The following is a 27,713-nucleotide window of genomic DNA, read 5'->3' as shown; positions in this document are numbered from 1 at the left end:
TGCGCTTCCGGTCTTGTTTTGAAGGTATTTCTCTACTCTAGACTTGTTTGTTGAATTGTAGGAGAAAAGCCAACTCAATTCGGACCCGTATAGCCTTTCATTTCCCTGATTCAAGCTTGATGTACATGCTTGGTCGACCAAAGCCAGTCGACCAATGGTTGTACAAATCCGAGAATAAGATGCTTTTTGGATATTCCTCTCTCTATTAAAGTGGTTCTCGTATTTTGAACCCTATTATACTCATTTAGGCCATTGAGAACGAGAGTGGAGCTTCCCAAGGCACTCTCTTGGTGTTTGTGAAGGATTCTTACCCCCAATCATTGCAATCATTGCAATCATTGTCTCTTGTCTCCATTTGCACATTCAAGATATGATCATCACTCTCATTCTCTATTCTACTCCTTTTCTTTTCTTTTCTTGCTGTTACAACCTTGGAGCTGATGTTGCAACCTTGCAACTATCACTCCAAGTGTTCACTCTTGGCTAATTATTGATCTCATTCTATTTCCATTGATGCGATGCTCTCATTTCAATCCTTGCATATGCATTACTTTGATTTTCTTCTTAACTTCATGTGTTCTTATTCTAAACTAAGGTTTATAGTGTACAATGTCTATGTTCTATGCTAGCATATAATTCTAATCCATTGCCCATCAGTTCCCCTAGCTAATTCATTCAATTCCAATGCAATTTCATTTGATTTCAAGTCATGCTATGATTCTTGTCTTTAGAACATAGGGTCTCAATTTGGGGGTTTTCAATTGGGCCATTGGATTAGGCTAATTCTTTTTATGTAGTGTTCTTATACTGTTACAATGAATCCCTCCAAGTTTCGGATCGATCCGAGCCCCGGAAGATCGCTTTTGAGCCAAAAATCACTATTTGGCTTCGGGCACTATTTACTTGGTCGACTGATTGGTCGATTAAGTTAGTCAACCAAGCCAGTCTACCAATCAACTGCTGAATTGTGTGCTTCGCCGATTTGATCCATTCGACCACCGATTTTTCCGATTTCTTTTCTGATCTTTCATTTATGTTTGTCTAGGGTCTTAATACTATCTTTGGATCATCCTTTTGAGATTATTGGGTTATCATCATCGCGGCTTAAGGTAAGGACGGTTATACCCAAATGACATAGACTATGTGATTATTAAACTGATGTTGGCAACTTAGTAGGCTCAGCTTATTGGTTGTACTTAGACATCATATGACTACTGTAGTTACCTTATGACAGTAGCACCATTTTTAATTACTTTATCCATCATGTCTATTTCATTATTGTCATTTACTTATATGCTTAATCATGTGATGTTATGACGTATCTTTCAATATGATGATGTATCATGTATGTATTATATGATGAACTGAGAATGTGATTGGATAAGTATGATTTGGGATTTGGGAATGTCCTTTTGACATTTATGTCCTTGAACATCGGAGGGAATAGTATGGGATGTTCTCCGAAGATGCCCATCGACACTTTCCCGGATTATTGGATGACATACATAAGATTTGTCTAGATGTGTTAGCTAGGACATCCCCGTTGTATCAGACCTGAATCGGAAGGGCATTGAGACTGAACAACCCGTGGTAGTAGTATGGTTTGATGGGCACTCAAGACCGGTAACCACTCCGTGAGAGGACATAAATTATAATACAGATACCCAAAAGGGGCCATTTATTGGTAGGGTTGCAAATAGCTAGACTTGGGCTCATGGGCGCTCAAGACCGATAACCAACCCGTGAGAGGACATGAGAGCTTCCCGTTTACTATTTGTGGATGACCAATAGGGTTGGTGAGTCCGTAGTTAGGGACTTTGCTGACTCTAGTGTGAAGGATACCAAAAAGGATCACCCAAGGCGAGGAATGGACGCATCTGGATCTGACATGATATGACTAAGTAGAAGACTTGCATTGGGCTAGGCTTCACCTTGAGATGCGCCACTACTTAGACCAATGGTGATGTGAGAGAGTGATGACTTAAACCCCAACCATGGATTGTCCGGAAGGTTTCAGGACCCATTTAGGTGGCTTGAGTGATTGAGACCCACCTAAAGAAGTATGGTGCTATGACTTAAAGCATGTCTACCATAGAGACTAGCAAATGTAGAGTTAGTATCATACTTACATCATGTGTTTCATATCATCGTGCATCATGTTATGATTTGTATCATATGGTTTATGTATTATGGATTAACTGCCTTGCTGGTTCTTTGGACTCATTCCTTTTTGTGCAATTGTTTTGTTAGACTTCTCCACAGGTAACGAAGAAGCCGATGGCACATACTTTGAGGTGGACCAGGATTCCGCATACTACACTGAAGGTCTTGGCCATTATGAAAGTTACTGTGAAGGTGCCGAGGGTGATTACCCTCTGTACCAGGATTAGCCGGACTTTGTGTGGGGGAGGCCCCGCGGTTTCCTTCGTGTACACTTACGACACCCTGTACAAAACTGAGGAGACCTTAGCTTAGGCCTTCTTATTGTTATTCCTTTGGAACTTGGATATGTAATTAACTTTCTTTTGATATACTCTTAGATTTTGGATCTGTAACCTAACCTTGATTTGCTACTTTTCCGCTACCACTGAGGGATTGACTTCCGCTCACTCTCTCTCTCTCTCTTTGGATTATATTTATACATTGGTATCATCTTTATTCCGCACTCTGATTATTTGTTCTTATCTTATTCATGATTTCTTTTATTATATGTTTTTACCTTGATTATTATTGTTCATGATTGTATTATTGCGTATGTGGGAGGCATGGTTGCTCGATACTTAATCTTCGGGACTGTGGATCACATACCTGGGTATGCCTGGTAGGGTACCGGCTGGGTGGATGTGATAGTATGCATCTTTGATCAAGGACCCAGGGGAAGGAAGAACAATAAATAAATGCTAAAAGTAAATTGCAAAAAGTAAATAACATAGTAATAAAAGGAAAAGGGAAACCTTAACCAAAGAGAGACACGACTGTAGGCATCTCTAATCAAGGACCCAGGAGAAAGGAGAAAAATAAATAAATGCTGAAAGTAAATCCTAAATTAAGAATATTGAGGGGTAGATAGAAGCGGGAATGGAATGGGGAGAGAAGATTATTGAAGAATGTTACTTGCATCTTTGAACTTAATAATAAATAAAAAATGAACAAACGATTCGAATCTCAACCAACCCTAACAAAAAGCAAGCAAAGAAAACTAGAGAAAGCCTAAGTAAACTAAAGAGAAAAGAAAGAGTGCTTCTACTAAGCTCTAAAACATGTTCTCCCTTAATGGAGTATGCTCTCCTTTTATAGAGTTTACATGGGATATGAATCTTGACAGAATTTGAATCAAACTCAGGATTCCTATCTGACTCAACCAATTAGGGTTTTAATGTACTAATCAGACTGACTTAGAGAGATCAGATGCACAATTCCACCGTTGGATTTTAGGATCAAGAAGTCCTAAAGCTCTCCTCCAAAACTTAGCTTGATCGGACACCGGATGACCGTTCGATGAAGGGCTTGATCGAAATTGAACAGAGACATTCAAAAACGGGATTTTTCCTTCTTCCTTATCTGAATATAATTCATTTTCCTCTTTTTCTTTCTTTAATCAAATCACAAATATGAAATAAGATATTGAGGTATGCAAGGACTGTTTTCTCCATTTGGACTCTCTCAATAATATCTTTTTGTAGATTTGATTGATAATTTATAATCTCAGCCGTAGATCAAATTTGCCTTCTTTATCTCTTAAATATTTCGGAGTTGACCTATAATCACATAACTAGCCCATCATGCTCCAGATCAGACCCATTTTCGCATTTGAGAATTTGAATGGACTTCTTGGCAAGTAAAATTGCATGATTCATACCCAAAACTCCAAATATTTGCTTAAATATTGAGAAGTCCTAAAATCTACAAAAACAACATAAAACCCAAGGTAGCTCAACTCTAAGTGTGTAAAATGCATGCTTTATGCTCTAAGATTTCACACATAAATGTGCTCATCATCCATCAAACAATGTCTAGACTCAAATGTCTCCATCTCCACCACGGGACACTGTAGCTCCAAGATCCAGCTAAACCAAGTACGCTACGTCATCACGCGGTATGCTTCGTTGTGATGCTCATAATCACCAATATCTTGAGAACCATAATAGTCACATGTCGTGGCCTCGTAGTTTAGGATCTTGCAGTCATCAATACCTATGACACAATCTAATGAAAACATGTTCCCTGAAGGGTGAGCTTAACAGAACTCAGCAAGCAGTTAAAATACAATTAATAATTATAACAATCACAATCTCAAGAACAGGAGTAAGGCATGAATGCAAATTATATGAAACAATATGCAAGTATGTTTCTAACTCTATATATGTTGGTCTCTATTGGCAAACATGCATTAAGATAAATCACCATACTCCTCTGGGCAGTCTCAATCACTCTTCCCTCTACAATCTTTGTCTCTTAGGTTCTCCACTGTAATTGGGTCAGGGCATCCTTCTCGGGCTTTCTATGGTTGGGATTTAAGTCACTACTCTCTTACTCCACCATTGGTATGAGTATTGGCGCGTGTCAGGGTTATACCTAGCCCAATGCACATCATCTACTGAGTCACATCTACTTTAGGGTCGGATACGTCCATACCTCGCTTCTCGCAATCCTTTCTGGTACCTGTCCCCTTAGAGTCACTGTCTCCTTCTCAGCTACGTAGACACTTAACCCTATTGGTCATTCACATATAATAAACGGAAAGCTCTCGTGTCCCCTCATGCTTTTCGCACTCTTGGGCACCCACGAGCCCAAGTGTATTATGTGCAAACCTACCAATGAATGGCCCCACAATGTGATTTGTGTCCTCTCATGGGTTGGCTACCGGTCTAGAGCGCCCACAAATCCCCATTGCTGCCACAGGTCACTCGGCCTCAATACGCCTTCCAATAGGGTCAGATATGACAGGGTTTCCTAGCCAAACACTTCTAGACCAAACCTAGGTATGTCAAACAGTAGTTACAAAAAGTGCCAAGGGGCACCATAGGAATGTGCCCATACCACCTTCTCTAATGTCCAATGACAGAAATACCAAAAGGGCATTCCTCATTCCACAACCACAACCTAGGCAATCACATACAATATGATTCCATACATATACCAAATCAAGGTCCATTCACAATCCAATCATTCAAATTCATAATACATATGTAAATCGCATCATGAATAGGTACTATAATTACAGAAGTATAACAATAATGATTAGGTCCTAAACAGTAGTTAAATCATTCATACAAGTTCTATCAAAACAATGAATTTAATTATGTCGATTGTGAGTGAACGTACTCACCTTATACTCGGTTCGAAATCTCCAAAGAAAGAAGTCAAAGGGTAAGTTCAAAATAACCCTAAACAAACAAGTATAAAACATAAGGAACAAACCCTAATGATCGGAGATGAAATGGAGACAAAATAGGGAAGTTGTTGTCACAGACCCTCTTTGGTTGCTTGAGGCAACCAAGGCAGACGACCAAGCCTACTGTGTATGGACAACAAACTTCAATTTTGGTCGAAAACTCATCGATTGAGTTCAGAACACTCCGAATGAATAGAAAAATTATAAAATAGTATAAGAAGACTATCTAACATGGTCATTGGAATAGAAATCTATCGAATCACATATTAGGCTTAATCTGAAATTGATCTGTAGATTTCATGGATAGACTAGAATGAAAGGGGATTCATTCTAGAGATAAGAAAATAGTAGATCATGGTCGAAAAGTCACTTAAGGATAGATCTAGCATAGGTTAGAGGTCAAACAACAGAAGTAGATTTAAGATCATGATGATTATACTAGGTTTAATACTGAATTCACACCGTGTTGTCCACAGAAGAATAAAGTGAATGGGAATTCACTCTAAGACTATGAGAATAGAGATTGGGTCATTACAATAGTATAAGACCTTCCTCACAATCACAACAAAGGGTTGAAACAGTAGAGGGAGTAGATCTAGAGAGAATAGATGTGAATACTAACCTTGTAGAAGAAGATTCAATGGAGGAATCTCTCACGAATGCTTGGGATCAACCTTGGCCTTGAAGAGGAAGTTCTATGGTTCTTCTCATGTTCTCCAATAGTTTAGAGGTGAAGTAGTATGAATTAGATTGAAGTTTGAATATATAGGGCTCTGAAAACCTAATTTTTCCAAAAGTGACAATTCTGCCCTGGAGGAAGCCTTGGTTGCCCCTTGGTCACTTGGGGCGACCAAGGCAATCGACCAAGTAGTGCCCCCTTTGTCAAATTGGTCCTTTGGTCTCCGGAATCCATAAGCTTCACCTGGTTCTATAGGACCTTCTAAGGGTATCATCATTGTAATCATGGTCCACCTTTCCAGTCCAACATCATTCCAGTTACATCTTCTTCCAAAGTTACACAAGGTTTCCAAAAATGGGATCTTCACTAAGGATTTTCAAATTAGGGTTTTGCAGTATTTCACAACCAACCCGTGATAAGACACTAGCACATTGTGGGGGTCATTCATTGGTAGGGTTGCATAGAATAAACTTGGGCTCATGGGCATTCAAGACCGGTAGCCAACCCGTGAGAGGGCATGAGAGCTTCCCGTCCATTATATGTGGATGACCAATAAGGTTAAGAGTTAGCGTAGTCCGAGCTGGTTGGTGTCATAGGATATAATGACTTTAGTAGGAAATGATACCTTACCAAGATTGTGAGATGCATGAGAGGAAGCATCTAAACCTAGGTTGATGTGACTAAGTAGTTGACTTGCATTAGGCTCAATATAACCTTGCCATGCGCCAGTACTCATACCAATGGTGGTGAGAGAGTGGTGACCTAAACCCCAGCTGTCACACCCCGCCCGCCAGGCCCGGTTACCCGCCCGATAACCCGCGGATGTGAACCGTCACAGGATCCATGGTTTTAGTCTATCAATAATAATAAATACAAATACATGCAATCAAGAGCAAGAATAGTGCAATAATTAATAAAAAGGTTACAGGAGTCCAAATACTCCGATAAAATCAAAGAACGAAACGAAAGAGAGAGAATCAAGAATCAAATGTAATATCGAGTTCAACGGAAGCAAAAAATAAATAACTAAATTATCTTCTCTTTGGTTTTCTTTTCTAAATCTAAAAACTAGTTTTCTAAATTAGCAACTAAAGATGTCCTCCAATCTTTCTTCACACGATCATCAAAATCCTGGTAATCTGCCTTTGTCGGCCATCAATGGGTGCTAAAGGTGCACACAAGCATCTTCAGAAGGCCTCAATGCTCTGCAAGTTCATGTATCACTGTTTGTGCCACATCAGCTTCATACGAGGAGGCTCTTTCATATGAATCATCTCCAACTTCCGACATTGTGCAACCATCTGTACAGTTTATATAATACATACAATGAAAGGAATGAGTTCCAACAAACTCAGTAAGGAACAAGCAATTCTCATACATATGTCAATACAATCCACGAATGCACAGATGAAATGATATGGATGGTATGCAGAAATATGAATGCTACTAAGATCTAACTATGCAAGTCTCTATAAGCTGACATGCTTTAAGATATACACCAGCCCTCCTTTGGGTAAGTCTCATCACTTTGATCCGGCAAGGACTGGTTACCTCTGTAGGGATCCTGGGCAAAGGGGTAAGTCCACACCTGGCTCTCAAACCATGGCTGGGGGTTAAGTCAACACTCTCTCACCACGACCATTGGCAATGAGTACTGGCGCATGTCGGGGTTTCTAATCCAATGCAAGTCATAATGGTAACATACTATATGAAGTCCAGATACTTCCCCTATGGCACCAACCAACTCGGTTCAGTATCCTTCGCAACCTAGGAGTGAGAATCCTCACGGACTGGATACCTCTGTTGGACTCCACTCCTTAACCCTATGGTCATCCACATATTATTGGGGCGGATGCTCTCATGACTCCTCACGACACCCGGTCTGCTCCTTGGACGTCCATGAGCCCAACCCTAACATATGCAACCCTAGCATTACATGACCAATAGTGGACCACTGAGTCTCCGCATGGACTGGTTACCACTGTTGGATGAAACATAGTCACGTCACCATTGTCACGGGTCACCCGGCTTCAATTCCCCTGCCGAAAGGGTAATAGCATGTGGGGTACCTAGCCATGCAATTCTAGACTCCCTAAGTATGTCATCAAGTAATCATGATAGTGCTTGGAGACATCAGCGAGCATGTGTCCCATTCCACAACCTTCTGATATCCCAAGCCAAGATATCCCAATGGAATACCCCTTCCATCACAATCACACTACATCACTCTTTATCATATCATGAACAGTTGTGCAATATCATAAAAGATGAAGTACATCAAGGAATACCACAAACAGCAAGTGTACAATAAGATTCACATGCTTTATACAATTACACAAGTTACATGATCAAAGAATAATAAATAGAACAACAGAATCATCATGTATATGTAATTGCATATAAATAAGAATGCATGTCCTTACCTGTAATTATGTAAAATTCCTCTAACTTGAATTCCAGAAACTATTATAAGACTTTTACTTGAAACAGAGAACACCTAGGCATAGGGTTACAAGAATATATAAGAGTCAAGAGTCAAAACAAATCCAAAATCAAACTTACACAGATACTGGAAACCGGCCGGTCGCTTAGGTTGAGCGACCGCCACTAGTGACCACCCCAAAAACAGAGAGTTTCAAATCCGAAACTCAGGCTTCTGATCATCCTTTTTCAATCCGGATTTTGAGTGATCATGGCCAAAGTCTCGAATCTAACACTCCAAGAGACACTAGGTGATAAGAAACCTAACAAATAACATAAATGGATTACCCAGAAACTTTCCCCTTGACTAGATCCATCCATTAACAAATGCAGGGATTCGTTTCTGGACAGGATCTCATCAAGAACATTGGAAAGGGAGTACAACAAATCAATTGGGTAACCACTAACAAAAAGGAGATGGGTTCATATCAATTAGAGGTTAAAAAGAAGAGAATTGCAGATGGAGATTCATTACCTTAATCAGAATCACCAAGAATAGAAGAGAAAAGGTTTCATATCATTAACAACACTTCAGACCTGAATCCCGCACGTTTCCACAGCCGCCTAATCGCCTAAAATAGAAATCCCGAACATAATAATGCGTTAATAGGGCGAGGGATGCTATTTATAACGAACAGGGGGCAAAATAGGGCAAAACCCCGAAAACAGACCGGGCGGTCGCTTGGTTCAATCGACCGCCACTAGCAACCGCCCCCATGTATATTGCTATACAAGGGTGCTTTGCTCATGGGGTTGAAGACCAAGTACAACCTAACCCAAATGAAGACATGGGGGAGATCATAGTTCGAAAAATCAATCTCAATAGGTCAATAATAAAGGGGTTTAGGGTTTCATCATAACATATGGCTCATGAAAAGGTTATGATCACGGAAAGAGAGGGAATGATTGTTATCAAGAAAATAACAAGAAATCATAGGAAATCTAGTTTAGGTTAATAGAAATATTACCCATGAGGTTTCCCTCACATGGAAGGTTACAAAAGGTTTCCAGAAAGATCATTCAAGGGTTAGGGTTAAGGTTTCAAGAATCTATTGGCTAGGGTTAAGATCATGATGATGATCATAGATCTCAAAGAATAGAATGAGATCATGGAATAGATGGTTGCAAGGATGCATCATCTTTTTCCTGATCTCAATCAAGAATAAGAACGAAGAAAGAATAATTAGAAATCCTAATTAGGTTAAACATGGATCATGAAGAAAATATAGTGATCAAGTTTAGGTTAACACAAATATCACCCAAGGGAAAGAGAAACAACGAATCAAGATTCACCCATGGGAAAGAGAAACAAAGAATGCAAAATCTGAAAAAGTGTTGGGAAGTTTCCAACAGATAAAAGAACATTAGGGTTTTAGATATGGTTACCTCTCATAAGAGTTGGTTACCTCTCATGAGAGTTACCCATAATTAATTCTCACAAAAACAACCCAAGATAGATAAAGGAATATCTCATTAGTATTTCAAAATGAAGAATGGAATTAGGAAGGGTCTACCAATGAGAGAAAATAAGGTTCTCAATTAAAGTGAAGGGAAAGAAATTCAAATCATACAATTAGGGATTACTAACAAGAATCCGTGTATCCCACGAAAAGACTAGGGATAATAAAGATTCACCCTTAGGGCAAAGAATTTACAATCAAGAAAGGTTTTAGGGAGGGTCCAATGAATTAACAGAAAATAGAAGGGTTGCCAATTGGTTACCCTCTCATGAAGGTTACCCAAGAATTTCCCCTCAAAATCTCTCCCTTTTTGTTTCCAATGGTCCAAAGAAAATTAGGGATCAACTCCTCAATCATGAGGACACAAGGGAAGGTCATGGTAATAGTATGAGACCTTCCCACAATCATAAAGATAGGTAGAAAATTATGGAAAGTATCATCAAGAGTTTTGGTGGAGTCAAATTCAAGGATCATCGCCATATGGCTTCAAGAACATAGAGTGAATTGGGGGATTCACTCTAGGGCTAATAGAATTAAAGAAGAGGTCATTACAGCAGTGTAATACCCTTCTCATGATCAGAAAATCAGAAGTAGAGAAGAAAGAATGAATTAAAGAAGAAACGAATTGAATACTAACCTTTTAGAAGAGAAACCGATGAAGAAATCTGAACAGATGCTTGAGGATCTTCCTTGGCTTCGAAGGAGAGGTTCTAGGGATCTTCCCACGTTCTCCTAAGGCTTAGAAACAGATTGAGAGTGAAACATATGGAGTTCCCCCTTTTAAATAGCACAAAGAGTTCAATAATTACTAGGATTTCACCAAACTGACCAAACTAACCCTGTTGGTTGATTGGTTGCCAAAGAGGAAGTTCAAAGGTCGATCCCACACTATCTAGAGGTTTAGAAACATAATGGGAATAGTTTACCACGAAATTAAAAGAAATAAAGCTTTTGAAAACCTTCAAAACAAATATTTACCAAAATGCCACTGCCTGGACAGCTTGTTCAAAAATAGGGATTTAATGGGCCTAATTTCAATATTTTTGGATGGGTTTCTTTCAACACATCATACTACTTACCTAGTATGGAGGGATGTCTTCAAACCAGGTCCAACTAAGCTTTAGGTCCATCAACCAAGTTCTTCTTCACAAACGAGTAGTTCAACTCCAAATAAAATAAGGTTTCCATAAGGAAACACCATCATCAATATCCATGGGTTTTGGGTCAAACACCATATCTTCTACTGAGATGGCCCACAAAGACATCTTCCTCATTTTGGGACATTGGATCAAACCTAAGGGAAATGTCTGACATGGCTTCCTAAGATTTTAAAAGATAGTAAAACTGAAATCACGGTCAAACTTCAAAGTCAACATTAAACAAAACCTACTTCACCAAAATAGATAGAGTTTCCAGGCTAGATTTGGGCTGGGTGTTACACCAGCCATGGTGATAGTCCAAGAGGATGCCTTGACCCCTTACCCAAGATCACAAGACCGGTAACCAACCTGTGAGAGATCAGAGTAACGATACCTTCCTAGAGGAGGTTGGTCTTCCATCTTTAATACTTATCTATCATTAGAGACTAGCATCTGTTAGAGTATAATTGCATTCTTGCATTTTGTCTCATATCATATTAAATCATATAATGTCTTGATTTGGATTGTAATTTGTTATTTGTTTGTGAACTACTCGCTGAGTTCTTTTGAGTCACCCTTCGGGGACAATATTGTTTTAGACTTTGCTCTAGATACATAAGTTACCAGGATCCAAGAATATGAGACACCGGCGATCGACCCATATGGTGTTCAAGGTTTTGGCGTCTATGACATTCATGATGAAGAATGTTTGTGTCTCGACTGCGAATACTAGAATTAGCTCGACTCTTGAGTTGATTTACTCCGTTCTCTATATGGAGATTTTTGAATTTAGAAACTACATTTTACTTAAAGATACATACCTAATGTAAAACTTATGATAGTTTTGACCTTCCTTTATTTCTTCCAATTGTATACATTAGATTTATTATTTCCACACTCTGATTATTTTACATTACTTTCGCACTTTGATATTGTTTTTGAGATCCTTAACTTTTGATTTAATTCTTTAATTATATTAATACGTTGATTTATTTTTGCTCATGATTGGACTATTATGTTAAATAGTTTGATGATTGTTTGTGACTTGATCTTCAGGATTGTGGATCACACATCTGGGTATTTGGGTATCAGGTTAGGGGATGTGATATACCACTGGAATAAAAATTAGCCATTGTATAACTGGTTGTTCTTTTTAACAAAATTTTCATTTTCATCAAAAACTGGTGAAGCTTTAAGGGCATTTTCGTTGTAAGTGCATTTTTTAAGCTTTTTGTAAGTAATAAATTTTCTTTTCATACATATAAAGTTGTTGAGTGTCTTCATGGGCTGTACTTTTTAAATTCCAACACAAGGAGACTTGAACCCATGATCTGTTCTATCAGAGGTGCTAGTATTACCAATTTAGCTACCTTTGATGGTCTTTGGTTTTGTTTTTGCTTTCGTCCAAGTTCCATTTATCGCTTTGCAATTACTCGATGACCTCATTTCCATTAGTTTAGCTCTTTGCATCCACTTACAGAATTAGGTTGCGTAAGTAGCTTTTAAGTTTTTAATTTGATTACGTGGTTCTAAAATAAGTGTTATCATTGAATTTAACTTTCGTTTTTTATCTTTTCTTCTTTTCCTAACATATAAGGAGAGATTAGGGAAAAAAAGGACATTTGACCTGAAAAATCCAATATTCTTTCCGCGTCTACAAAACGCCTTCAAAATCTACACAGACAGCCGACTTAATCTGTACGAAGCTTTCTCGGTTCTTTTCAAAATCAAAAAATTTAAGCTTCAGATCGATACAGAAACCCTCAATGGAAAGAGCCCACATAGCCATTCTACCCTCTCCAGGGATGGGTCACCTGATTCCACTTGCAGAATTTGCAAAGCAACTCATCCACCACCACAATCACCTCTCGGTTACGATCATCATCCCAACGAATGGTTCCCTTTCTAAATCTGCAGAAGAAGTTATAGACAAACTCCCCAGAAGCAGAAGGATCAACTCGGTTATCCTCCCTCCAGCAAACATCGATGATCTTCATTCCGATGTGAGGCCCCTGACACGGATCTCGCAAACAATTACCCGATCTCTCTCTTCTCTACGCGATCTATTCAAGGTTTTAAGCGCCACAACTCGTCTTACTGCCTTGGTTATTGATCAATTTGGCACCGATGCATTTGATGTTACCAAGGAATTCAATGTTTCATCCTACATCTTTTGTCCGATGTCGGCGTTTGTGTTGTCATGGAAGTTTCATTTGCCCAAGCTTGATCAGATGTATTCTTGTGAGTTCAGAGACTTGCAAAACCCAATAAAATTGCCTGGTTGTATAGCAATTCATGGTAGGGATTTGTTTCAACCCATTCAAGACAGGAAGAACGAGGCCTACACATGGTTTCTATACCATTGCAAACGTTTTGGATTGGCTCAAGGTATAATATTAAACAGCTTCGTTGATCTGGAACCAAGTGCTTTGAATGCAATAAAAGAGGGTCGACAAGATCTCAACATGCCACCGGTGTACCCAGTTGGACCACTTGTGCAGAGTACTACAATTTCAACAGATGGGGTTGATTTGCCTGACTGCTTGAAATGGTTGGATGATCAACCAGATGGATCTGTTCTGTTTGTGTCATTTGGAAGTGGAGGTGCTCTTTCACTAGAACAGTTGATTGAATTAGCTTTTGGATTGGAACTAAGTGAGCAAAGATTTTTGTGGGTTATTAGAAGCCCAACTCGGAAGGCATCAAATGCAAATTTCTTTGATTCTCAGAGCACTGAGGACCCTTTTGCTTATTTGCCTGACGGGTTCTTCGAAAGAACAAAAGGGTTAGGTCTAGTTATACCTTCATGGGCTCCTCAAATCCAAGTTCTAAGCCACGCTTCAACAGGAGGGTTTTTGACCCATTGTGGATGGAACTCAATATTGGAGAGTATTGTACATGGTGTTCCATTGATTGCTTGGCCTCTCTATGCAGAACAAAGAATGAATGCAGTGTTGCTAGTGGAGGAACTGAAGGTGGCATTCTTGCCTAAAGCAGGGGAAGATGGGACTGTGAGGCGAGAGGAGATTGCAACAACGGTGAAATGTCTGATTGAAGGAGAAGAAGGGAAGCTGAAGAGGGATAAGATGAAGGAACTAAAGGTTGCTGCAGCCAAGACATTGAGTGAAGATGGTTCTTCAACAGAGTCACTCTTGAAGCTGACACATAAATGGAAAACTCAAGCAGAATTATGAAAATGGACAAATTGTAGCGTATGCTTACTCATATTGTAATACTCCTAAAGACTTTTATTCAATTTTTGAATTCCAAATCCTATATGGTATTAGAGTCTGATAGACCCACGTCTTCTTTCCGGGAGTCCTCTCTACAGCAACCATCTTTAATAACGATTTAATCCCTTTCAGTTATGTCAACATCTGAGATGTCCATTAATACTAAAAATTCCTCCACCACCCATTCTGCTGCTCTCATTTCTAATAACACAGGTTAAACTCGATCGAACCAATTATATGTCATGGGTAAGTCAATCTCTGAACGCCTCTCATCTGACTTTGTCAATCTTCAATTTGTAAATTCTATTTGAGAATTGATAAGGGAAAATTATTCAAAGCTAAATGAAACCGAACCGGTCAGACCAACCACGATCCTTTCTGGGTCGATCAACCAACATCCATTTTTGGGATCTGGCGTGGGTGTTAAGGAAACTGATAAAGAAATTATAATCTAGACCGAACCATCTTGGTCGAACCATGTGACCGACCATATAATGATCGGTCTATGAAGAAGATTCGAGATAGCACGTTTATGTGGGATATCTGATAAATCAGACTCCTGATCAAAGAAGAGTTTTATCCGAACTTTAATCAGTTGAAGATAGACTCAACGGCTAGAGTTTATACTGGAGTCTAAGGTCTTAGTTTGAGACGAACTCAAACATTAAGGAACCCGAAGAACCCTATAAAAAAGAAAGGTAGGCAAGAGAGAAAGGTACGCTGAATAGAGCAATCATTATTGAGATTCTTATTGTTTGTTGCATTCCTTTCAACCCTGATCGGAGAGAATTCTAACTAGATCATCGGAGGTGAAACTCGAACTCCACGATTGAGCACATTCTTGCAGGTACACCTGGTCAGGAAGTCGCATCAAGAAGTCATGTTGTGAACCAGATCGATGATTGGAGACGAATCCAATGAAGGTGAACCAAAAATTGGTATTGGGGATCAGCAGCCCCAAGTTACCAAGGTTCCTCGCCGTAAAACTACTCCAGAACAATCAGATCAATTTGTTACAATGAATCAGTTCAATGAACTCCAGAAACAACTCCTGAGTCTTAATGAACTGGTTTGGGAAAACATACGTCAATAGGTGGCCCTAGGAGTAGGGCCACATGTTAATCTTATTAACCCATATGAGAACAGAGATTATCAAAAGCAAAAAGAAGTCCCTGGTACCTTGCTTGACCTCCCGGCAAGCCTGACCTCAAAAATCCGGAGCAAGGGAAAGGAGAATATTGGAGAAAAAGGATGAACACCGAGAGAGGTAGAGTGTAAAGACCCTCCTCCCGATTTTGAACAAGAAGATTGGCACAATAATACACGTCGAGTAGGAGATGATCAACACGAAGAAGTAAATAAAGGAGTACATAACGAACATGCTGATTATGTCAATAAGCGGTTCGAAGAACTGGATGAAAAGCTGAAGAAACTAAAAGACTCAGGGAGAGATGCTCTTTACTTAGTCTTGAAAGAAGATCCTTTCATTTGAGATATTTCAGAAGCGGAGATTGCAAAAAATTTCAAATGTCCAACCTTCACCATGTTCGATGGAACAAGATGTCCAAGGCATCATATCATGCATTACGAGTCAGTGATGTCCTCATTTAGACATAGTGAAGTATGGTTTTTAGGGCTCCAAAATGGATGAATAAGAAATTTTGACTACCTTGGTCGAGTTTTCTTATCACGATTCCAAAGTGGAGTGAGCACAAAGAAAAGAGAGGATACCTTGTTCTCTATCAAGCAAGGTAAAGCGGAATTTGTAAGGAGTTATCTTCCAAGGTTCAATAACCAAACAATCCAAATTGAGAATTTGGATGAAAAGATAGCTTTTCATGAATTATATCAAGGGCTCACACATGAGGGGATCTATTGGAGCATCTCTTATTGGATATGCTTGAAACATATCCAGAACTCCTTGAACATTGTCACAAGCCGGCAAAGATATTAGAAACAATAGAATCCCAATAAAAGGAGCATCCTCCAAAAAAAGCAAAGAATAAAGAGAAGTCCAAGCCGAGTAGGAACCCAATCACAGTCCCAATCAAAGGTGGTCGACCAGACCATACAAGGTTAGTTGAAACACACACTCCATTAAACATCAGAAGGTTGGAAATCTTAATGTAGGTCAAAGATCAAGGTATACTTCAATGGCCAAGTAAGCTCTATTCTTGACAAGAAGAATGCGATAAAAGCAAATACTGTGAATTTCACAAAGATCATGGACATTGGACGGATGATTACCGGCAATTGAAGGGGGAAATTGAAAAGTTAATTTCTTAGGGACAATTGAAGAAATACGTTCAAACAAACCAAAGGACTCAACCACAAACAAAAGGAAATAGAAAAAGGTTAAGGTCGGACCACAAGGAGAGGTATCAAAATCCAAACAAAAGCAGGCCAAAAGAAAAGGATGATGACAGGAAGCGATCACCTATATATATAGTATTTGGTGGCCCGATCACTTTTTCGGCCAAAGACATGCAAGGAGTAAAAATCCCTCATGATGATGCTCTAGTAATCAAAGTCACCTTAGTTGGAACAGAGGTCCACAGAGTTCTAGTAGATACTGATTCCTCAACAAATATTCTATCATTAAAAGCTTTCAAGATGATGAAATTAGATGAAAGCATGCTCATTCCATGTGGAGCACACCTTTATGGATTCATCGGGTCCTCAACTCAAGTAGAAGGGACTATCAGATTAGATCTTCGCATTGGCAAATATCCTAGAGATAGAATTATCCAATCAAATTTCATGGTCATTTGGGATTTATTAGCCTATAATGTAATCTTGGGACGACCTACCCTTTGTACTTTGGAACAGTAGTATCATCCCTATATATGAAGATGAAATTTTCAACCAAGAATGGAATAGGGGATTGTGGTGCCAACCAAAAAGGAAGCCGACAGAGTTATGTCAACTACATAAGAAAGAGAGCAAAAACAAATTCAACCACGTCAGTCGAAATTAGAGATGATCGAGATGAAGAGGCTGTGCAAAGAGCAAAGCCAGTGGAAAAATTAGAAAGAATTTTCTTGAGTTTCAAGCAACCAAATCAAGGAACCATGATCGGAGCGGAGTAGGATGAGGAATTCAAAGCCAAATTGACTCAATTTCTACAGGAGAATTCATACGTCTTCGCTTGGTCGGCAGAAGACATGCCCGGTATAGACAAAAGAATTGCCGAGCACAGATTGAACATTGATCCCCAAGCTATTCTGGTTGTCCAAAAAAGAAGGAATTTTGTCTGAAAAAACATGAGGCAATCCGAACATGGGTGCAGAGGCTAAAGCAATCATAATTTATTAAACCCATTGACCATCCGATCTGGTTGGCTGATGTGGTAATGGTAAAAAAGGCAAATGGAAAATAGAGAATGGGCACGGGTGATACCGACCTCAATAAGGCTTGTCCAAAAGATTTCTATCCACTACCAAGGATTGACCTTCTCATTGATGCAACTGCAAGACATGAGATGTTGAGTTTTGTGGATGCCTACTCAGGGTATAATCAAATTCTAATGCATCTGGATGACAAAAAACATATTGCATTCATGACCGACAGAGATAGTTACTACTATAAAGTAATTCCTTTCGGACTAAAGAATGCAGGAGCAACTTACCAGTGAGCCGTTAACAAAATATTTGAACAATAGATTGGCAGAAACATGGAGGTTTATGCTGATGACATGCTAGTCAAAAGCACAGTCAAGGCCAATCATCTTCATGACCTTGTAGGAATATTTGAAGTATTGCGAACGTACAAAATGAAGCTCAATCCTGAAAAATGTGCTTTTGGGGTATCATCAAGAAAATTCTTAGGTTTCATGGTATCCCAAAGAGGAATTGAAGCAAATCCTAAAAAAAATAAAAGTAACTCATCAGATGAGACCACCAAAAAGCATCAAGGAGGTACAAAGCCTCACTAGTCAGGTAATGGCGTTAAACAAGTTTATTGCTCAATCAAGTGAAATGTGCATGCCCTTCTTCAAAGCTTTGAAGAATATATCAAATCAGAAGGCTCAAATATGGAACAAAGAATGTCAGCAAGCGTTCGATCAACTAAAAGAGAAACTGTCCAGTCCACCTTTGCTCATCCGGTGACCACCAGGAAAAGAGTTACTCTTATATTTGGCAACATCACCAGTTGCAGTTAGTTCAGTACTCGTACAAGAAGAAGGTAAACAACAAAATCCTGTCTATTATATAAGCCATGTGTTAATTGATGCAAAAACCAGATATTGAAAAGTGGATAAACAAGGTTTAGCCTTGGTCGTGGTGGCACGAAACTCATATCATATTTTCAATCACATCCTATAGTAGTATTAACAAATTTTCCTTTGAAGAAAAATTTTCATCGACCAGACTTGGCCGGGAGACTTGTTACTTGGGTAGTAGAGTTGAAAGAACACCAAATTGAGTTCCGACCACGTCCAACAATCAAGGCACAAATCCTTGCAGATTTTATCCTTGAAGCTCCAGAACCAGAACCCGAGAAAAAAGAAATAGACCCCCCAGAAACTAACAAGAGATGGATTCTTTTGGTGGATTGATCCAGTAATACACAAGGGAGTGGAGTAGGTCTACTTTTATTGAGCCCATGAGGTTTCCAAATAAGATATGCACTTTGCTTCAAATTCAAAGCCTCCAATAATGAAGCAGAATATGAAGCATTATTAATTGGTCTCTGTATAGGAAAAGCTCTTGGTATCCAAAACTTAGAAGTTAAGAGCGACTCACAATCAGTTGTGAATCAAATAAATGGGACGTATGAAGCCAAAGAAAAAAGAATGAGCAAGTACCTCAATATAGTCGACCAACACATACAACACTTTGAAAACTTATTGGTCAGGCAAGTCCCTAGAGTAGAGAATGATCGACCAAAAGCACTTTCAAGATTAGCTACGGAGAATGTGGATGTCACCAAACCAATTATATATATGGAGAAGCTTCAAGTTTTGAGCATAAATGTGGTCGACCATATGAATGTACAAACCGATCAGGGATGGATGGCTCCTATCTTTTGCTATTTAGAAAACGATATGCTACCAGAGGATCCGAGAGAAGCCCTAACTATTAAGCAGAGGGCTGCTCGGTTTACAATTAGAGATGGTAAACTCTACAAAAAATCCTGACACGACCACTGTTGCGATGTGTGGAAACTCTAGAGGTCATCAAAATCTTATGGAAAATTCATGAAGGAACTTGTGGGGCTCACATAAGATCTCGAGCATTGGCAGATAAAGTGATAAGGCAAGGTTATTACTGGCCTACAATTCAAGAAGACACAAAAAACTATGTTTGGAAGTGTGATAAGTGTCAAGCACATGCCAACATACCTCATGCTCCAGCGATGCTCCTAACATCAAGTCTTTCTCCAATTCCTTTTTCTAAATGGGGAATTGATTTGGTAGGAAAGCTATAAAAACTTCGGGAAGTAGAGAATATTTAGTAGTTGTTGTAGACTACTTACAAAATGGGTAGAAACCGAGGCACTAGCATCAATCAATACAAGTTAGATAAAGAAATTCATCACACATAATATTATGTACCGGTATGGAATCCCAAAAATTATTGTTACTGACCATGAAAAACAATTCAAAAATTTTGAATTTAAAAAATTCTATAAAGAGCAAGGGATAGAACATTGATTATCATTAGTAGCATACCCTTAGAGTAACGGTCAAGTAGAAGTTACTAATAGATCCATGCTAGAAGGATTGAAGAAAAGACTGGACCAATCTAAAGGGAGATGGGTAGATGAATTACCCTAATGTCCTATGGTCTTACTGAACAACACCCAGAATGGCTACAGGAGAAATGCCTTTCCGGCTAGCATATGGAGTAGAAGCTCGGTTGCCCGTAGAGATTAAGGTTGGATCCATCAGAGAAGAAGATTTTGATGAAGAGGCTAACATCAAAGGAATGAAGGCAAACATAGATTTCTTTGATGAAATTAGGGATAAAGCACAGTATCACTTGGAAGAATATCAAAGGCGCATTGCAACTTATTACAACGCAAAGGTAAAATTGTAGCAGTATTCTCCTGGAGATTTAGTTCTTCGAAAAGCCTCGCTTCAGATCTTGACTAACCAAGGAAAGTTAGCTCCGAATTGGGAAGGACCATACATTATAGTACAACAAGTCGCACCTGGAGCATACAAACTTCGAGATCCAGAAACCGAGCAACTAATCCCTCAGACATGGAATTCAAATAACTTTAGGAAGTGCTATCAATAAAATAATAGTATTTAGTTTTCTTTTATTACGTCACATGTTAGAATTACTTAACTTTGAAGTTGAACTTTTTTGAACGATTATAGTTTTTGAATAACATCAATTTTTTCGAAGTCTATATCATCACAACTCAAAGAAATTCGACCTATGATGATTGAGGGAGTAAGACCTAAGAAATTTAGGCCTCCAAAAGAAAAAAGGAGTAAAACCTAAGAATTTAGGCCTCCAAAAGAAAAAAGGGAATAAGACCAAAGAAATTTAGGCCTCCAAAAGAAAAAAGGAGTAAGACCTAAGAAATTTAGGCCTCCAAAAGAAAAAGAAGAATAAGACCTATTGTGAAATCCAGCCCTAACCTTGACCCGGAAACCCTGTTGTTTGTAGGTCCGAAGACCCAAAGTGAAGGAAGAAGGCAGCTATGGGCCATCTCAGTAGAAAACATGGTGTTTGACCCTGAACCCATGGAGATTGATGATGGTGCTCCATACTTGGAAGCTTTGGCAGTGTTTGATAAGAAAGTACACCTTGATGAAGGAGAGATTAGTTGAAGGACCTAAAGCCTATTTGGAAATGGTTTGAAGGCATTTCTCTATGCTAGGTAAGTCAATTGTTTAGTTGGGAGAAGCCCACTTGAATTTGATGAAGTTTAGGCCCTCAATTCCCTGTCTAAGCCTAACTGTCCTAGCCTAGTCAACTGCCTTGGTCGACCAGCCAGGCTGCCAGTTGCTGATAGAATCCGAGAATATCTTCTGTTTAGGTCTTTTGGTGCTCTATATAATGAACTTCGTGTTTCTTAGCCTCTTTCGTTTCTAAAACCCTTAGAGAACATGGGAAGCCTCACTCAAAGCCTCTCCTTGATGTTTGTGAAGAACTCTTGCAAGATCTCAAGTTCTTTATCTCTTTTCATCTTCAAAGTTAGTAATCTCTTGTATTTCTTATTGATTTACTCTTGCATGATCAAGTTCTTACTACTGTGAAATGAAGAAGGTATTGCAACCTTGCAAACACCACTTCTACAATCTCTAATGAGTGAGAATGAATCTCCATTCATTCCATTGATGCGATGATCTTCATACTTGATTCTTAGCCATGATTCATATGATTTTTTCATGAAGACATGATCATTCTTTTAATTTGATTTCTCTGGCATATTGGATCTGATTTTATGTTAGTATTCATCTTTGATCTATTGCTAATGATCCTCCTAAGTGAATCCTTCATTCTCCTTTGAATCCATGGTTGTTTTCATTGAAAACCATGCATTTGATCAAATTAGAAAGTCATGTTTTCAAAATAGGAAGTCATGGTTTTGATCATTGTTTGGTGTCTATCTATGCTAGTTAGTCTTAGATTATTGTTCCTAAGGTTCCTTTGACATCTTGGAGTGTTTTGAATCCCGGAAGATGAATTTCGGATAAAAATTCAGCTTTTGGCTATGAGTACTATTCAACTGATCAACTGCCTAGTTGACTGAATCACTCAACCAGCCAGGCTGCCAGGCATGGAAGCATTGATTCCTTCGTCCGGTTTGATCTATTTGACCTCCAATCTTCTAGGGCTTTTTCCTAATGTTGTATCTACGCTTGTCTAGGGTTTATTTGCTAACTTTGGACTTGATCTCTTGTTCCTCTGGATTTTCTTCGAATCTATTTAAGGTAAGGACAATTGTTTCCATATTAACATAAATTGCGTGAATCTTAGTTTCTAATTTGGGAATTTTATAGATTCTCCACTGTTCTTGTATTTTCTTAGAATGATATTACTGCTGTAAGTACTTCAAGTACAGTAGTACCTTGTTCATGTATTTTTTCATTACTTGAATCATATGTGAATACTTATTGTTGTCATTTACATAATCGATTGATCATGTTTATATGTATTTTTCTATATGATGGAATATCGGTTGTGTATGTTATGACTGAATTGGGATTGTGATTGATTAGGTATGATTTGGGATTGCGGAATGTCCTTTTGATGTTTCTGTCCTTTGACATCAGTGGAAGTGATATGGGACATTTCTGATGGTGCCATTTGACTCTTTCGCGGATTATTGTATGTCATACCTAGGGCTTGTCTAGAGGTGTTTGGCTACGATGTCCCTGTTATATCAGATCCGATTCAGAAGGGTATTGAGACCGAGTAACCCATGTTAGCAATGTGGGTTTGTGGGCTCTCAAGACCGGTAGCCAACCTGTGTGAGGACATGGATCACATTGTGGGGGCCATTTATTAGTAGGGTTGCAAATAGTAGACTTAGGCTCATGGGCACTCAAGACCGGTAACCAACCCGTGAGAGGACATGAGAGCTTCTTGTTTATTGTTTGTGGATGACCAATAGGATTGATGTCACATCCCCCCAGCCGGTACCCTGCCAAGCATACTCGGGTATGTGATCCACAGTCCCGAAGATCAAGTATCGAGCAACCATGCCTCCCACATTCTTGATAATACAATCATGAACAATAATAATCAAGGTAAAAGCATAAAATAAAAGAATCATGAATAAACAAGAATAGATAATCAGAGTGTGGAATAAAGATGATACCATAAATATAAATATAACCTCAAAAGGAGATAGAGCGATCGAAGTCACTCCCTCAAGTGGCAACGGAAAAGTAGTAAATCAAGTTAAGTTACATATCCAAAATCTAAGAGTATATCAAAAGAAGGTTAATTACATATCCAAGTTCCAAAGGAATAACATTAGAAAAGGCCTAAGCTAAGGTCTCTTTGGTCTTGTACAGGGTGTCCTCGTAAGTGTATACGAAGGAAACCAAGCAGGGCCTCTCCCACACTAAAGTCCGGCTAATCCTGGTACGGAGGGTAATCACCCTTAGCACCTTCACAGTAACTTTCATAATGGCCAGAACCTTCAACGTAGTATGCAGAATCCTGGTCCGCCTCAAAGTATGTGCCATCGGCTTCTTCGGTACCTGTGGAGAAGTCTAACAAAAACAATTGCACAAAAAGGAATGAGTTCGAAAGAACTCAGCAAGGCAGTTAATCCATAATACATAAACCATATAATACAAATCATAACATGATGCAAGATGATATGAAACACATGATATATGTATGATACTAACTCTATGTATGCTAGTCTCTATGGTAGACATGCTTTAAGTCATAGCACCATACTTCATTAGGTGGGTCTCAATCACTCAAGCCGGGTAAATGGGTCCTGCATCCCTCGGGACAATCCATGGCTAGGGTTTAAGTCACCTCTCTCTCACATCACCATCATAGTGGCGCATGTCAAGGTGAAGTCTAGCCCAATGCAAGTCTTCTACTTAGTCATATCATGTTACATCCAGATACGTCCATTCGTCGCCCTGGGCGATCCTTTTGGTATCCTTCACACTAGAGTCAGCATAGTCCCGGACTACGGACTCACCAACCCTATTGGTCATCCACAAATAGTAAACAGGAAGCTCTCACGTCCTCTCACAAGTTGGTTACCTGTCTTGAGCGCCCGTGAGCCCAAGTCTAGCTATTTGCAACCCTACCAAAAAATGGCCCCTTTCGGGTATCCGTAGTATGATTTATGTCCTCTTACGAAGTGGTTACCGGTCTTGAGCGCCCATCAAACCATACTACTACCACGGGTCGTTCGGTCTCAATGCCCTTCCGATTCAGGTTTGATACAACGGTGACATCCTAGCCATACAACTAGACAAGTCCTAAGTATGTCATCTAATGACCCGGGAAAGCGTCGATGGGCATCTTCGGAGAACATCCCATACTATTCCCTCCGATGTCCAAGGACAGAAATGTCAAAAGGACAATCCCCAATCCTGCATCATACTTATCCAATCACATTCTCAGTTCATCATATCATACATACATGATACATCATCATATTGAAAGATACGTCATAACATCACATGATTAAGCATATAATTAAATGACAATAATGAAATAAACATGATGGATAAACTAATTAAACATGGTGCTACTGTCATAAGGTAACTATAGTAGTCATATTGTGAAACCAGCACTAACCTTAACCCGGAAAACTTGTTGTTTGTAGGTCCGACAACCCGAAGTAAGGCAAGAAGTCAACTATGGGTCATCTCAGTGGAAGAATTAGTGTTTGGCTTAGAATCCATGAGTGTTGATGTGAAACCCAGCCCTAACCTAACCCTGACCTTGACCCAGTAACCCGGTTGTTTTTAGGTCCGAAGACCCGGAGTAAAGGAAGAAGCCAACTATGGGCCATCTCAGTAGAAGATATGGTGTTTGACTCTGAACCCATGGATGTTGTTGATGGAGTTCCATACTTGGATGTCTGTGTAGATTTGGAAAGGAAGCTGCAGCTGTCTGAAGATGAGATTAGTTGAAGGACTTGGAGTATTATCTGACTTGGTTTGGAGGTATTTCCTTACACTTGACATGTCACTTGATGTGTATGCAAAAGCCCATAAGGTTTAAAGCCCATTTGATCCTCCAAATCCCTGATTATTCCTTACTGTTTGCCTTGGTCGACTCCTTGGTTGAGTGGGCCACTCGACCAAGCACTCAACCAAAGGAGTGTGAAATCCGAGAATTTGTAATTTTAGGGTTTTTCACTTTTATTTAAACCCTACTTCGTATTTCTTTGTTACGGCTGCCTCCTAAACACTTTGTGAACGTGAGAACACCTCTCCGAAACTCTCTCTGGTGATTTCGAAAACTCCTCTGGAGATCTGAAGCCTCTCATCGTTGTTCTTACAATTCAAGGTTAGTAATTGCTTCAACATTGCGAATTTCTTTTCTTCGATCTTGTTCTTGATTGAGATCAGGAAGTAGATGCTGCATCCTTGCAACCATCCCTTCGTGATCTCCTTCGTTTCTTTGAGATCTATGATCATCATCATGATCTTAACCCTGGCCGTATATTTTTTTGGAAACCCTAACCCTTGCTTGATTTCTGGAAAACTTTGGTGACCTCCCATGCGAGGGAAACCTCATGGGTAATATTTCTAGTAACCTAAACTATAATTTCTATGATTTCCTTGTTATAATTGGCAAATCATTAATTCCCTTTCATTCTGTGATCATAACCTTTCCTAGGGAGCCATAAAGGTTGAAACCCTAATTTCTTGGGTTAAATCAAGAACCCATATTTTTACCATGACTTGATGATTTTATCTTCCCATATGATTCTAATACATCCTAGGAAGTTCCCCTTCGAATTTCGGATCAATCCGACTTCAAACGAGGAAGTTATGGCCAAAGCGATGCTGTACAATTCCAGATCTTGACTTGCTTGGTCGACCGGGTGGCCGTCTACCAAGCACTCGACCAAAGGAGTCAGTAGCTTCATTTTTTGCCCGATTTGATTCATTTGCTCTCTGATCTTTTAGGCATCTTTCCTAATGTTGTATCTATGGTTATTAGGAGTTTATTTGCTAAGTTTGGAGTTGGTCACTTTGATCTTTAGATCATCTTCTTTGATAATCAAGGTAAGGACAGTTATTTCCTTAACTACATAGATTGCTTGTTCTCTGGTTTCTACCTTATGAAACTATGAGATTACTTACTGTTATTGTAATTTAATTCTGATCTCTTACTGTGAGAACAGTAGCACTTGTTTATATTATCTTTTTCATTATTCATGTTATATGAATTACTTATTATTACCTAATCTGATTTTGCTTTTACATTCTCTTGTATATGATGAACTGTTGGTTGTATATGTCATGACTGATCTGAGAATGTGTTTGATTAGGTATGATTTGGGATTGGGAGGTGTCCTTTTGACACTTCTGTCCTTGGACATTATCGGAAATAGTTGGAGTTGGTCACTTTGATCTTTAGATCATCTTCTATGATAATCAAGGTAAGGACAGTTATTTCCTTAACTACATAGATTGCTTGTTCTCTGGTTTCTACCTTATGAAACTATGAGATTACTTACTGTTATTGTAATTTAATTCTGATCTCTTATTGTGAGAACAGTAGCACTTGTTTATATTATTTTTTTCATTATTCATGTTATATGAATTACTTATTATTACCTAATCTGATTTTGCTTTTACATTCTCTTGTATATGATGAACAGTTGGTTGTATATGTCATGACTGATCTGAGAATGTGTTTGATTAGGTATGATTTGGGATTGGGAGGTGTCCTTTTGACACTTCTGTCCTTGGACATTATCGGAAATAGTATGGGATGTTTCCGGGGATGCCCATCGACGCTTTCCCTAATCAATGGATGTCATACTAGGGCTGTCTAGCAGGGTTGGGCTAGGATGTCCCCGTTATATCAGACCCGATTCGGAAGGGAGAGCCGCGACCCGGGAGCAAGGGGAGGGGCGCCAGACCGGCCAACCGGAGAGACAGGAACAGGGACCGGGGCCAATGGAGGGGCATAGGAGACTGGGCTCATGGGCGCGAGCCGGTGAGTTGTATCCGTGAGAGGACATGAGAGCTTCCCGTTTACCATATGTGGATAACCAATTGGGTTGATGAGTCCGTTGAGTAATATCCATGACTCTAGTGGAAAGGATACTGGAAAGGATCCCGAGAGGGGAGGATTGGAAGTATCTGGACCTGACTTGATGTAACTGAGTAGATGACTTGCATTGGGCTAGGCTTTTCCCTGACATGCGCCGGTACTTATGCCAAATGGTTGTGAGAGAGTGTGTTGACTTAACCCCCTACCATGGTTTGTCCGAGAGGGATGCCCGGACCCACTACCAACAGGAGCCGTATGCGTGACCTACCCAAAGAAGTACGGTGCTATGACTTAAAGCATGTCTGCCATAGAGAGCAGCATACATAGAGTTTAGATGCATTCATACTTTATCTGTTTCATATTGCATTGCATCATGTTATGTTTTGTCACATGTTATCTATGATGTTATGGATTAACTTGCCTTACTGAGTTTCTTCGAAACTCATTCCTTTTTTGTATATTTTCCTATTAGATTATCCTGCAGGTACAGATTATTATGACGAGCAGTACAGTGAAGCGCAAGCCGATGAAGCGTATTACACGCAAGGTATTGGCGACGATCAAGATTACTCTGATGATCCCCCGGCGGATCAAGCTGCGTACTACTTTTGAAAACAGCATAGAGTTAGAAAGGATTCATTGGGTT

General features: G+C 39.4%; 1 pseudogene; it reads left to right on the top strand.

The window, feature by feature from the left end:
- The first annotated feature begins 12,586 nt into the window (after positions 1-12,586).
- On the top strand, positions 12,587-14,448 carry LOC149015841 (hydroquinone glucosyltransferase pseudogene; annotated as a pseudogene).
- The last annotated feature ends 13,265 nt before the right edge of the window (positions 14,449-27,713 follow it).

Source organism: Hakea prostrata, chromosome 5, assembly GCF_041222555.1.
Source record: "Hakea prostrata isolate BN-2017 chromosome 5, UWA_Hpros_2, whole genome shotgun sequence".
Lineage (NCBI taxonomy): Eukaryota > Viridiplantae > Streptophyta > Magnoliopsida > Proteales > Proteaceae > Hakea > Hakea prostrata.
This window is presented reverse-complemented; position numbering and strand designations above follow the sequence as displayed.